At 39.9% G+C, this 10,891-nt stretch overlaps 1 protein-coding gene across 1 annotated transcript in view; it reads right to left on the reverse strand.

Moving 5' to 3' along the window:
• Positions 1-10,891, reverse strand: part of LOC120561038 (voltage-dependent N-type calcium channel subunit alpha-1B-like) — a 261,579-nt gene that overhangs the window by 169,101 nt on the left and 81,587 nt on the right. The gene's annotated exons all lie outside the window — the stretch shown is intronic.

The following is a 10,891-nucleotide window of genomic DNA, read 5'->3' on the forward strand; positions in this document are numbered from 1 at the left end:
TATTAGCTAAACTAACGTTAGCTGGAGGCTAGCGTGGGAACAGATTGGGTAGTGTCGTAAATCCTCGTACCACAGCGCATGCGTGAAAATCTTGCTCATGTGCAGAACGGATTGTGCCGGTGGAACGGATCGGGTACTGACAAGGTGGCTTGACATCAAGCCCCACCCACATCCAAGTCATGCCTTTTTTTTTTGCCTACGTCACTCCCCCTACGCTCGAACGGACCAAGACGGTAGCGAAGCTGATATATAGAGCTCATCAGTCCCGCCCCTCCTCTGAGAGACCTTGGGTTCCGGAATTAAATTTCCCATTCATTTCTCCCATTGATGTCTGGAAAAATCCGTACATAAAGAGTTTTAGACCATGCCTTAGGCTAACCAGATAGTACGTGACTCATAAGCATACAACGTACCATTTCGAGTGAAAAAACGAACAGAAAATCCCCAAAAAGTCAAAGGTACAAGACTGTGTACATATCGTCATTTCAGGGTGAAGGAACTACTCATCCCATAAACCACCGCGCACCACTGAATAAAGGAAGCTACGTTAGTTTAGCTAACAGCTAATTCGGCTAACCGCTAGTTGAGACAGCATGTAATAACTTTAAAAGACCCTCAAAATAAAACCTGAAAATAACCCTTAACATATATAACAGCTGTTACCCCAGCTGTAGCCTGCTTTCCCCAGTGTTCAGTTTGAGTTAACGTTATTTAAGACTGAATCAAGCTGTCAGCTAGCGGTTAGCCGAATTAGCTGTTAGCTAAACTAACGTTAGCTTCCTGGCGGAGGCTAACAGCAGAAACGTGGAACAGATCGTGATTCGTGCAGTGTCGTAAATCCTCGTGATGGATCATGCAGGCAGCTCCCCCTCCTCACCAGCATGACTTTCACCAATCAGAGGCATCACTGTGGGATTGTGGGTAATGAAGTACTTATCCAAGACATCGCTAATAAAAGACGTTTATCTCAAAACAAGGTTGGTGCTGTAGAGAAATTCTAAAAGACGTGATCGTTTATTCTGAGGAGGAAGGAGAGGCTGTGGTCGAATTGAGAGTTAAGCAAAAGGTTTAATGAACAACATGATGAAAACGACATGACAAAAACAAATGATACATTGCAGCTGACAGCGGACTGAAATGACATGCCTCGTCTTCAGGAATTACATCAATCAGTCCTGAAATCACCTCTGATTCCGAATTATATTCCTGTGGAATTGTGGGTCTTGGATTAAGGACACACCCCTGATTTCAGGTTTACTCCAGGTCACAGACAAAGGTCATTTATCATGGTAGTGCCAATTCTATTCAAGTTTACAGAGATATGCATTTCCTTTGTTCTAATCAAGTCTGGCCCAGCAGGGAGTGGCTCCCCAAAAAGCAGAGACAACAGTTACCTTTCCTGAGGGGACAATGAGTCTCCTCCAGTATGCTAAATGACAGATATGACCTAATTAATTCTTTAGAAACTAGGTTTGGAGTGAGGCAGTCAAATGCTGATTAGGCTTATTCAGTATTGTTATTTGATTAGATTTAGCTGCAGGCTACATAAAACCAAAAGTACATACAGTACAGTGAAAAGTTTGGACACACCTTCTCATTCAATGTGTTTCTTTATTTTCACGACTATTTACATTGTAGATTCTCACTGAAAGCATCAAAACTATGAATGAACACATATGAAATTATGTACTTAACAAAAAAGTGTGAAATAACTGAAAACATGTCTTATATTTTAGATTCTTCAAAGTAGCCACACTTTGCTTTTTTTGATAACTCTGTGTTCTCTCAATGAGCTTCATGAGGTAGTCACCTGAAATGGTTTTCACTTCACAGGTGTGCTGTGTCAGGGTTAATTAGTGGAATGTTTTCCCTTATTAATAAAGATAAATAAATATTTTTATTTATTTTTAAATAAAAAATTTGGGTGCACCTACATTTTGTGCTGGTGCACCTAAATAAAAAAGTTAGGTGCACCAGTGCAACCAAGGCAACAAGTTAGTCTGGAGCCCTGTCCTAGAGGCTCCATCAGGTGGATCCGTAGGCCCACTGGTTTTTGTGAAGTGGATGGACTCGCGTGAGGTCTCTATCTGCTTTACAATCCACCCGGCATTCTCTGGAAACACTGTGAAGAGGAGAGTCAAAACACGGGGTGGCGACTGGATCACCAAATGCATTCCATGCCCAACACCTATCGGGGAATATGACAAGCACATGGGCGGTGTTGATATGTCTGACCAGCTGATACAGTAAACTGCAGACAGACCAGGAAGGCCAAACAGGCTACCCCCTGGAAGTGTAAGGAGTGTGATGTGGCCCTCTGTGTCATTGCAGACAGGAACTGCTTTGAGGCATGGCACAGCTAACGTTTTGGACAAAAAGGAACTGGGACTTGACTACAAGAATAGTTTTTGATCTGTGTTGGCTACAATGTCTGTTTTTCCCCACTGATCACCAAGGCCCTAGTCTGGCTCAACGGGTGTACATTGTGGTAGAGTTTTGGCCACCTATGCCACTAAATCCAACTTGTATTGCAGACAGTGTTGGGCATCGCTGTTTTCTGAATCAAATAGCTTTTCAGTAGCATAAGAGTTAGAGCATAAGTAGCATCTGTTATTGATCAAGAAGTGCCTTAGCATCCACACAAGTTTCCTGAGCTCTTTTGAAGTTCAACACAGCGGAGCTTTCTTAAAATAAAACTAAAACTGTGCTGCCAATATGGAAAAGTGGGATTTCAAGTGGACAAAAGAGGTGAGCTGAAAAAGACGAGGCAAAGTGTAAACACACAAACCAATAACCAAAAAGTTTATTATAACCTCACTAAAGGTCATGGCTTTGAGGTGCATTGCTGCCACAATGTGGTCTTGAATCACTACACTCTCATTATGGGCTCTCTCATCACTCTTACTCAGGAGCGGCTGAGATAAGTGCAACACCTAGTGGTAAAATTTGGAACCCTGATCCGGTCTGGTGTTTGGCTTGCTATCAAACCAGTATTACATTTTTTTAACACCGGCCCTAATTGCTGGAATAATATGGGATTAGTTTTGTGACTTTAATTCCAAGCAAAACTTCTCAAGTATCAAATAAAAAACACTAACTCAAGCAAAAAAATTGTCACCTCAAAGGTAAAACTTAAAACTTGCAAATAAAACATTTGTGTAGTTGTAAACTATTGCTCTTTTATTTGTTTGATATTATGTCCTTTTGTTTACAGTTCCCTCTGCTTCTTTCTCAATGATCAGTCTTTTGCTCTGTCCATCACGTTTGCAGTCATGCTCCCAGCTTTCTCGTTTGCGCTCCCTGAGTTTTTGCTTGCATTCTGACACAAACATCTCGCGTGGGCGGGTCTTACAGGGGTGCGTCCCCATTGGCTAATGATAGTTAAAAGGAAAGTTTGAGTGACAGCTCAGCCTCAGTGCAGGTAAACTAATGTTAGAGACTCAGAGTCTGGTCTGGAGGACACACAAGCCGCTCTACAGGGGATTCCTACAAGATTAATAAAGTGTAAGTATTATTAATATATATATTATCTGTGATCTACGCTGCAAGCATGGTTACTAGACATTTGTTGTTTTGTTGTGTTAAGTTACTAGCTAGCTAGCTAGTTAGTAAAGCTTTTTTAAGTTAGCATTTAACGTTAGTTATACTGCAAACGTTATCTAAAACTTGTAGCACCCGGCTACCTTACTGAGCTAATTTACCATGGGAATCATGTATTCTTCATGAGGCCTTACTCAATGGAGCTGTATTAATTATCGTCTTCTCTCTGTAGAGACCTGCAGGACCCGAGCAGAGCTACGATGCTCTCCCATGTAACCTTAGGTTAGTAACGTAGCTATAAAATTATTATCCAGCTAACTACTAATTGTTGTGGTTGCTATTGGCCTGATAATACACAATGCTAGGGTATTGGTTAAGTTGTACAATGTAGAAGCTGTGAATGTAATATATATAGGGTTCGACACATACATTAGATAATGTTCCATCTGTACACACTGTTCTTTCTTTGCACTACCTTAAGATGGCAGATAACGGACGTATTTTTTTGCGCTGTAAATGTCAACAATATTTAGAATTAATGCATAGTGTTACTACTGTCCAAACTATGTACTTTAACTAACACACCAGGCCCTTGACAAATACTTTGCTTAGTGATCCTTATGGTTTGATGTGATGTGCATGTGTCCTGGTGGCTGGCCATATCTTACTTTACACATGTAGTCAACGTGGAGCTAGGAATCAAGTGTGATCAATAATATTCCAGAAATAAGTGTTCCAGTAGTGTTCAGAAAGCTAGAAAAATGTTTCTAGAGTGCATTACAATTATTTATTATTTATTAATTATTTTTATCATCCAATAAGGTACTTCAAGCTTTACAATAAGAAGTCAAGGAAGTGAAGGACTACAGCCACATCCCAGCCCTTCAGAGAACTGTCCTGCAGAAAAGGCTGTCGTCCAGACTGGAGCGGTGGGCCATCAGTGAGCTCAGGAGACCAGATGATCCCAGGCGTCCAGGAGTTGTTTGTGATATTCCTGCACCACCCTCAGAAGTGTTGTTGCAGACACAAGTCAGCAGAGAAATACAGCTTGCCTTAGGTGAAACTGAATGAATATGTGAAATATATACATAACCCAATTACTCAGTATGTTTGTGTATTGTTGGTGATGAAAAACTGACCCTGACCTGTGATGTACTGCAAATAATGAGTTCCAGCTTCTTCTACCACCGGAGCCCCAGCTAAATATGTTCAAATATCCATTATGTATGTGAAGTTTTATATTGGACTAAAAATAAAGCATTATAATAGTCTCAACCTTATTTCCTGTTTTATATAATGAACCAAACAGACAAGGGTGAATGTAAAAATGTTTTTAATATATTATGTGCATTTTAAAATATAATTACAGTAAGACAATGTAAACATAAATTAAATTACAGGACAGTATACTGTAGTAGGATATATTGACATACAGTGGACTAAGAAACTACAAGTACACCAATGAAAACTTAAGAAAAAGGTTATTGTAAGTGTTAATTGAGTATCTGAGCAAAATATGATCAGTACATACACTATTGGTCTATACCCTGGCTGTTTGAAGCCTTCGCACACAGTGTTTCCTCCACAGAGAGACCAAAGGCTCCTCTTCCTCTGCTGCTCCCACGTCCTCCTGGTTGGTCTGCCTGCTGCCTGATATGAGCTGTGCTAGAAAATTATAACAAAGTTTCTTACACAAATCAAATGGTAACAAAGTTCTTACTGATAACTGAGGCTTCCAAGGTTGTGTGATTTACAATTAAAATAACTTGCTTTTAAGTAGCCATTAGCAAATGTGTAGGCTTTAAAAACACTATGAACATTTTCCTTATGCTGACCTGCTTGCAAATGCAACAGAAGATATGTAATTAGAGTTAGAATAGCCAGTCTTTGTCATAACTAGGAAAGTACAGATGAGCACAAAACTATAAAGATGAACCAGTTAAGCAGTGCTAACACTGCATTTGTACTGTACAGTATGTGTCGACCTCTAGATATAATACATTACATTCACAGCTTCTACATTGTACAACTTAACCAATACCCTAGCATTGTGTATTATCAGGCCAATAGCAACCACAACAATTAGTAATTAGCTGGATAATATTTTTTCCTAATAGACCATAATATGGCTACGTTACTAACCTAAGGTTACCTGAGAGAGCATCGTAGCTCTGCTCGGGTCCTGCAGGTCTCTACAGAGAGAAGACGATAATTAATACAGCTCCATTGAGTAAGGCCTCATGAAGAATACATGATTCCCATGGTAAATTATTAGCTCAGTAAGGTAGCCGGTGGCTACAAATTTTAGATAACGTTAGAAGTAGCCTATAGCTAATGTTAAATGCTAACTTAAAAAAGCTTTACTAGCTAGCTAGCTAGTCACTTAACACAACGAAACAACAAATGTCTAGTAACCATGCTTGCAACGTAGATCACAGATAATATATATATTAATAATACTTACACTTTATTAATCTTGTAGGAATCCCCTGTGGAGTGGCTTGTGTGTCCTCCAGACCAGACTCTGAGTCTCTAACGTTAGTTTACCTGCACTGAGGCTGAGCTGTCACTCAAACTTTCCCCTTAACTCTCATTAGCCAATGGGGATGCACCCCTGTAAGACCCGCCCACGCGAGATATTTGTGTCAGAATCGCAAGCAAAAACTCAGGGAGCGCAAAGGAGAAAGCTGGGAGCATGACTGCAAACGTGATGGAGAGAGCAAAAGACTGATCATTGAGAAAGAAGCAAAGGGAACTGTAAACAAAAGGACATAATATCAAACAAATAAAAGAGCAATAGTTTACAACTACACAAATGTTTTGTTTGCAAGTTTCAAGTTTTACCTTTGAGGTGACAATTTTTTTGCTTGAGTTAGTGTTTTTTGTTTGATACTTGAGAAGTTTTGCTTGGAATTAAAGTCACAAAACTAATCCCATAGAATAAAGCCCCGCCCATGACAGTTGTGATTGTTCTAAAGAAATACAAACAACTTGATAGTTTTTTTCCCCATCCCAGTATAGATAGGTGGTGTAGCCAGACTTTACTACAGCTCTGACACAGCGCTGTAGATAGGTTTGACAATGTGAGACTACCAAGGCCTAGAAAAACAAATCTCAAAAGCCCAAAGTCTTGTTCACTATTGTTTTATGTGCGATTTGAATAAATATCTGATTCAACTTTATTTTGTCTTCATGGTCATATAACTATACACTCATGGGATAGCATACATATTCTGACAGCCCAGTTTTTCTTTAAAGGGGTGATAGAATGCCAAACTGATTTTACCTTGTCATAGTTGAGAGTTTAGTGGGTAACTAGGACATGCATAGAACCTCTAAATCCCATTGACACCTCTTTTCTCTGCAAATCTCACTATTTGAAACTGCCACTGAAAACGGGCGAATCTCAACGAGCGGCTCCTCCTCATTTGGCTCTAGTCTGTGTTTGTCACGCCCCAACATTTGCATAGGCTACGCAACTGACCTGAGATCAGTTAGTCTTCTGAATCTAGGTCGTGTAGATCTCAGAAATTGTATACATTGTTCATATGGTATTTTACCATTAAATTCACTTCTGAGACTTTTTTATGCGAGAAATCAACTATGTAGAGGTCAAATGTGGGCCGTTTTACGAAAATTTATGTCTAATTGCAAATTTTGTCCGACTGTGTGTCAGTTTTCAGAGGCCGGTACTGCCTGTGTTGCTGCCTCGCCGCCCGGCCTGCCTTCCTTCACAGCCCCCGGCCTGCTGTGAGCTCGAGTGAGCTCCGTTACGACTGGCAGCCCACAGCACTCCATACCTGCGCAGAGTCACCGGTAACACCGCTAATGGACTACTAAACGCCGCTGCTCTGACAGAGCTCCAGGGCCTGCAGCTCCCCTCTTCCTGCTAGCTAAATGGCCCGTGTGTGTGAGTGAGAGCGCATTTCAGCGAGCTTGTTACACCAGCAATCTGTTACCACAAGTTCCAGTTAATCTTTTAATGTGTGTAATTATAATGTGTTGAGTTATTTAAACAAACGATTGGGGAAATAAACGCCGCTTGTCCGTGAGTCTCATTGATAGAGCCTGCGGCTGGATGGTGCTCTATCAATGAGAGCTAGCTAGCCTCCTCTTAGAATTCCTCTGAAATTCACAAATATTCATCAACTTGAAATCGGACACCGTTGTTAGCTTTATAAGACATTTAGTTAAATGTTGTGTAACTGGCGTGACGGAATTCAAACTGTAAATATACTCAAATTAAGGCGAAAAGGAAGCTAACTATCCGTGATTTGTAGCTAGGATTGAAGGGACAGTCACAGCTAAAGAAACACCTAGCTAGCTAGTCTTCACAAATATTAACTTGAAATCAGACACCGTTGTTAGGTTTATAAGACATTTAGTTAGATGTTGTGTAACTGGCGTGACGAAATTCAAACTGTAAATATACTCGAATTACGACCCAAAATGAAGCTAACTAGCCGCAATCTGTACTCTCACACAACGGGCCATTTAGCTACAGCAAGAGAGGAGATGCAGGCCCTGGAGCTCTGTCAGGGCAGCGGCATTTGGTAGTAGTCCCATTAGCCCAAACGGTGACTTTGCGCGGGTATGAGGTGCTGTGGGCTGCAGCACCCTTGCCGGAGCTCAATCGAGCTCACAGCAGGCCGGGATCTGTGGAGGAAGGCAGGCCGGGCGGCGAGGCAGCAACACAGGCAGCTGAACTCCGACACACAGTTTTACCAAATTTGCAATTAGCCATCCATTTTCGTAAAACGGCCCATATTTGAGCTTTATATAGTTGATTTCTCGCATAAAAAAGACTCAAAAGTGAATTTGGTAAGGAAACATTGCAGTGTCTGAGATTCTGTCGCGTTTCTAATGTGTGTGTATTGGCGATTCGCTCAACCAATCAGCCCGTGTCTCTACGTTTGTGTACGGGGCTAAGGCTCAACCAAGCAGCGCGCAGCTCATCTAAATATTCATGAGCATACCATATTTGGAAGAAAAGCTCTTGTTACAAATAGGGCCAAAACACAGGGTTGCATAAGGGCCAATAAAATATCAATCAGGCCATTTTCAGCCCAACTAATGTTACATACCCCATTAGGAGACCATAAGGAACAGTGGGAAATACCCTATATCATCATTCTATCACCCCTTTAAATAAAATATATATAACCTGATTGCGTCTGGTATTATCCATGTATAATTCAGACTGTTTTTCTGCTTGGTATGGAGATGTGCTAACATTATCAGCTATATATTTTTTGAAATTGTTGAAAATGTGCAGAAAATACTGCAGCTGCAGATTTCGTGTGGCCCTGATTATTACAAAATAGGCAGTAGAGGGTTTTAGCATCCACAGTAAGGACATTCTTGTCCATATGTCTAACTCTTCTGACAGCTGCTGTGTACTTCCTTTAACTGTCTGACTTTTCTGTTGGTTATAAATATCCTCATGCGCAACTACTCATGTCAACAAAGAGAGGTATGTTAAAATAATACATCATGATAGTAATTAAATTCTGTAACAAAGCAACCAAAAAAAATGTGTGTGGTAGATAGCTTCATTTTAACAACCATTAAAACAATCCTTACATTTTTTTTAGAAGGAAGCTATAGCCAGAAGCCAGTTAGCTTTGCTTTGTACAGACTGGTAGAATGGGGGGGAAACGGCTATTCTGATTCTGTCCAAATGTAACAAAATCAGCCTGCCAGCTACTCTAAAACTGACTAATTCTCATTATATAGCTCAACTATTTAAACCATACAAAACCTAAAGATTTAAGGTGATTCAGACAGAGAGCAAAGCCATTTGCCATCTGCTCAAATTTGACTGCCGGATCATTTGTGTAGTTTGATATGCCCTAAACAACCAATTCACCAACTTTACAAAGTACTGCTAGTGAGATGAAATGTGTGTGTATCTGTTCAGCCTCTGACTGCACATACTGAACAAAACCTCAGTGTAAATATCTCTCTCCATTTCATTATATTTCAATCCCAACTCCAAAATAGGGCTGGGCGATATGGACAAAATCAGATATCACGATATTCTTGACCAAATACCTCGATATTGCGGCGATATTCTAGGGTTGACAGTTGGTGCTTTAACAAAATATCTTCACACTTAGATTTTAGATAAATAATCATCAGCAATGTGGATATAATGTCTAACTGGGGACAAGGCAAATAATAGAACAGCTAGAACAGTCTGGTAAGTTCAGAAAAGTACATCACTTTACCGTAATGCAGCCTTTATAACCAGGAAAAGACAACACTTATGTCATATCACGATATTACGATATCCAAAATCTAAGACGATATCTAGTCTCATATCATGATATCGATATAATATTGATATATTGCCCAGCCCTACTCCAAAATATTTTAATAATTGTAATTTCCCCACTGAATCAATAAAAATATTGTATATAGTACATAGTATATAAAAATATTTGTCTACTTCTCCTTCCACCGACACAGGTCAGCTTCAGCCCTATCTCAGCTTCTCCCAGCTCTCTCTACTCCCTCAGCCATGGACCAGACAGATACTGTACCTATCCATCATCCCAGTCAGACAAGAGAGGAGGGAGGATCCCAACAACTTCAACAACAGAACTCAGAGGTCACTTCCTCAGTGCTCTCCAATCAGTGGTGGGAGAAGCGTTTAGTAAATGTACTTATACCACACTGTAACTCTATTACAAGTAAAAGTCCTGCAGTGTAAAATTATGTGTACTTAAAGTATTAAAAGTAAAAGTACTCAATGCCGAAAAAAATCCTCCCTTTTTAGAAACTGGAAATAATGAAAACAGTTCTGTCAATCAAGTCAGTGTTTATTGGTCTAATCATTTCAGCTGTAGGTGTCAGATTAATTTAGTGGAGTAAAAAGTACAATATTTCTCTCTTAAATGTAGTGGAGTAGAAGTAGAAAGTAGCATGAAAAGACTTAAGTAAAGTACAAGTACCTCAAATGTGTACTTAATTACAGTACTCAAGTAAATGTACTTAGTTACATTCCACCACTGCCTGCAATCATACACAAATGATAAACGAGAGAGAAAGTGAAGAACACAGTAACCCCCAGTAATACCAGAGAGAGTAGTTGCAAAGAACTGACACTGCTTATAATTTATCAACTTTAATTAAGTTGATGAATTATACATTTTCCAATGCCTGAGTGGGCTTATATCAGGCTTTCTGTGCAATCAGGTGGCACTGTGCTGTAATACTACAAATGCTGATACATTAATACCAAAGATAGGAGTTATATTGAATAATTAGTGAAGCTAAAGTGTATGACATAACATGACATGAATACATGAAAATGTATAGCTTCAGCCAACGTCCCATTTCAGGTAAA

The sequence above is a fragment of the Perca fluviatilis genome, chromosome 6, assembly GCF_010015445.1.
Source record: "Perca fluviatilis chromosome 6, GENO_Pfluv_1.0, whole genome shotgun sequence".
Taxonomy (NCBI): Eukaryota; Metazoa; Chordata; class Actinopteri; order Perciformes; family Percidae; genus Perca; species Perca fluviatilis.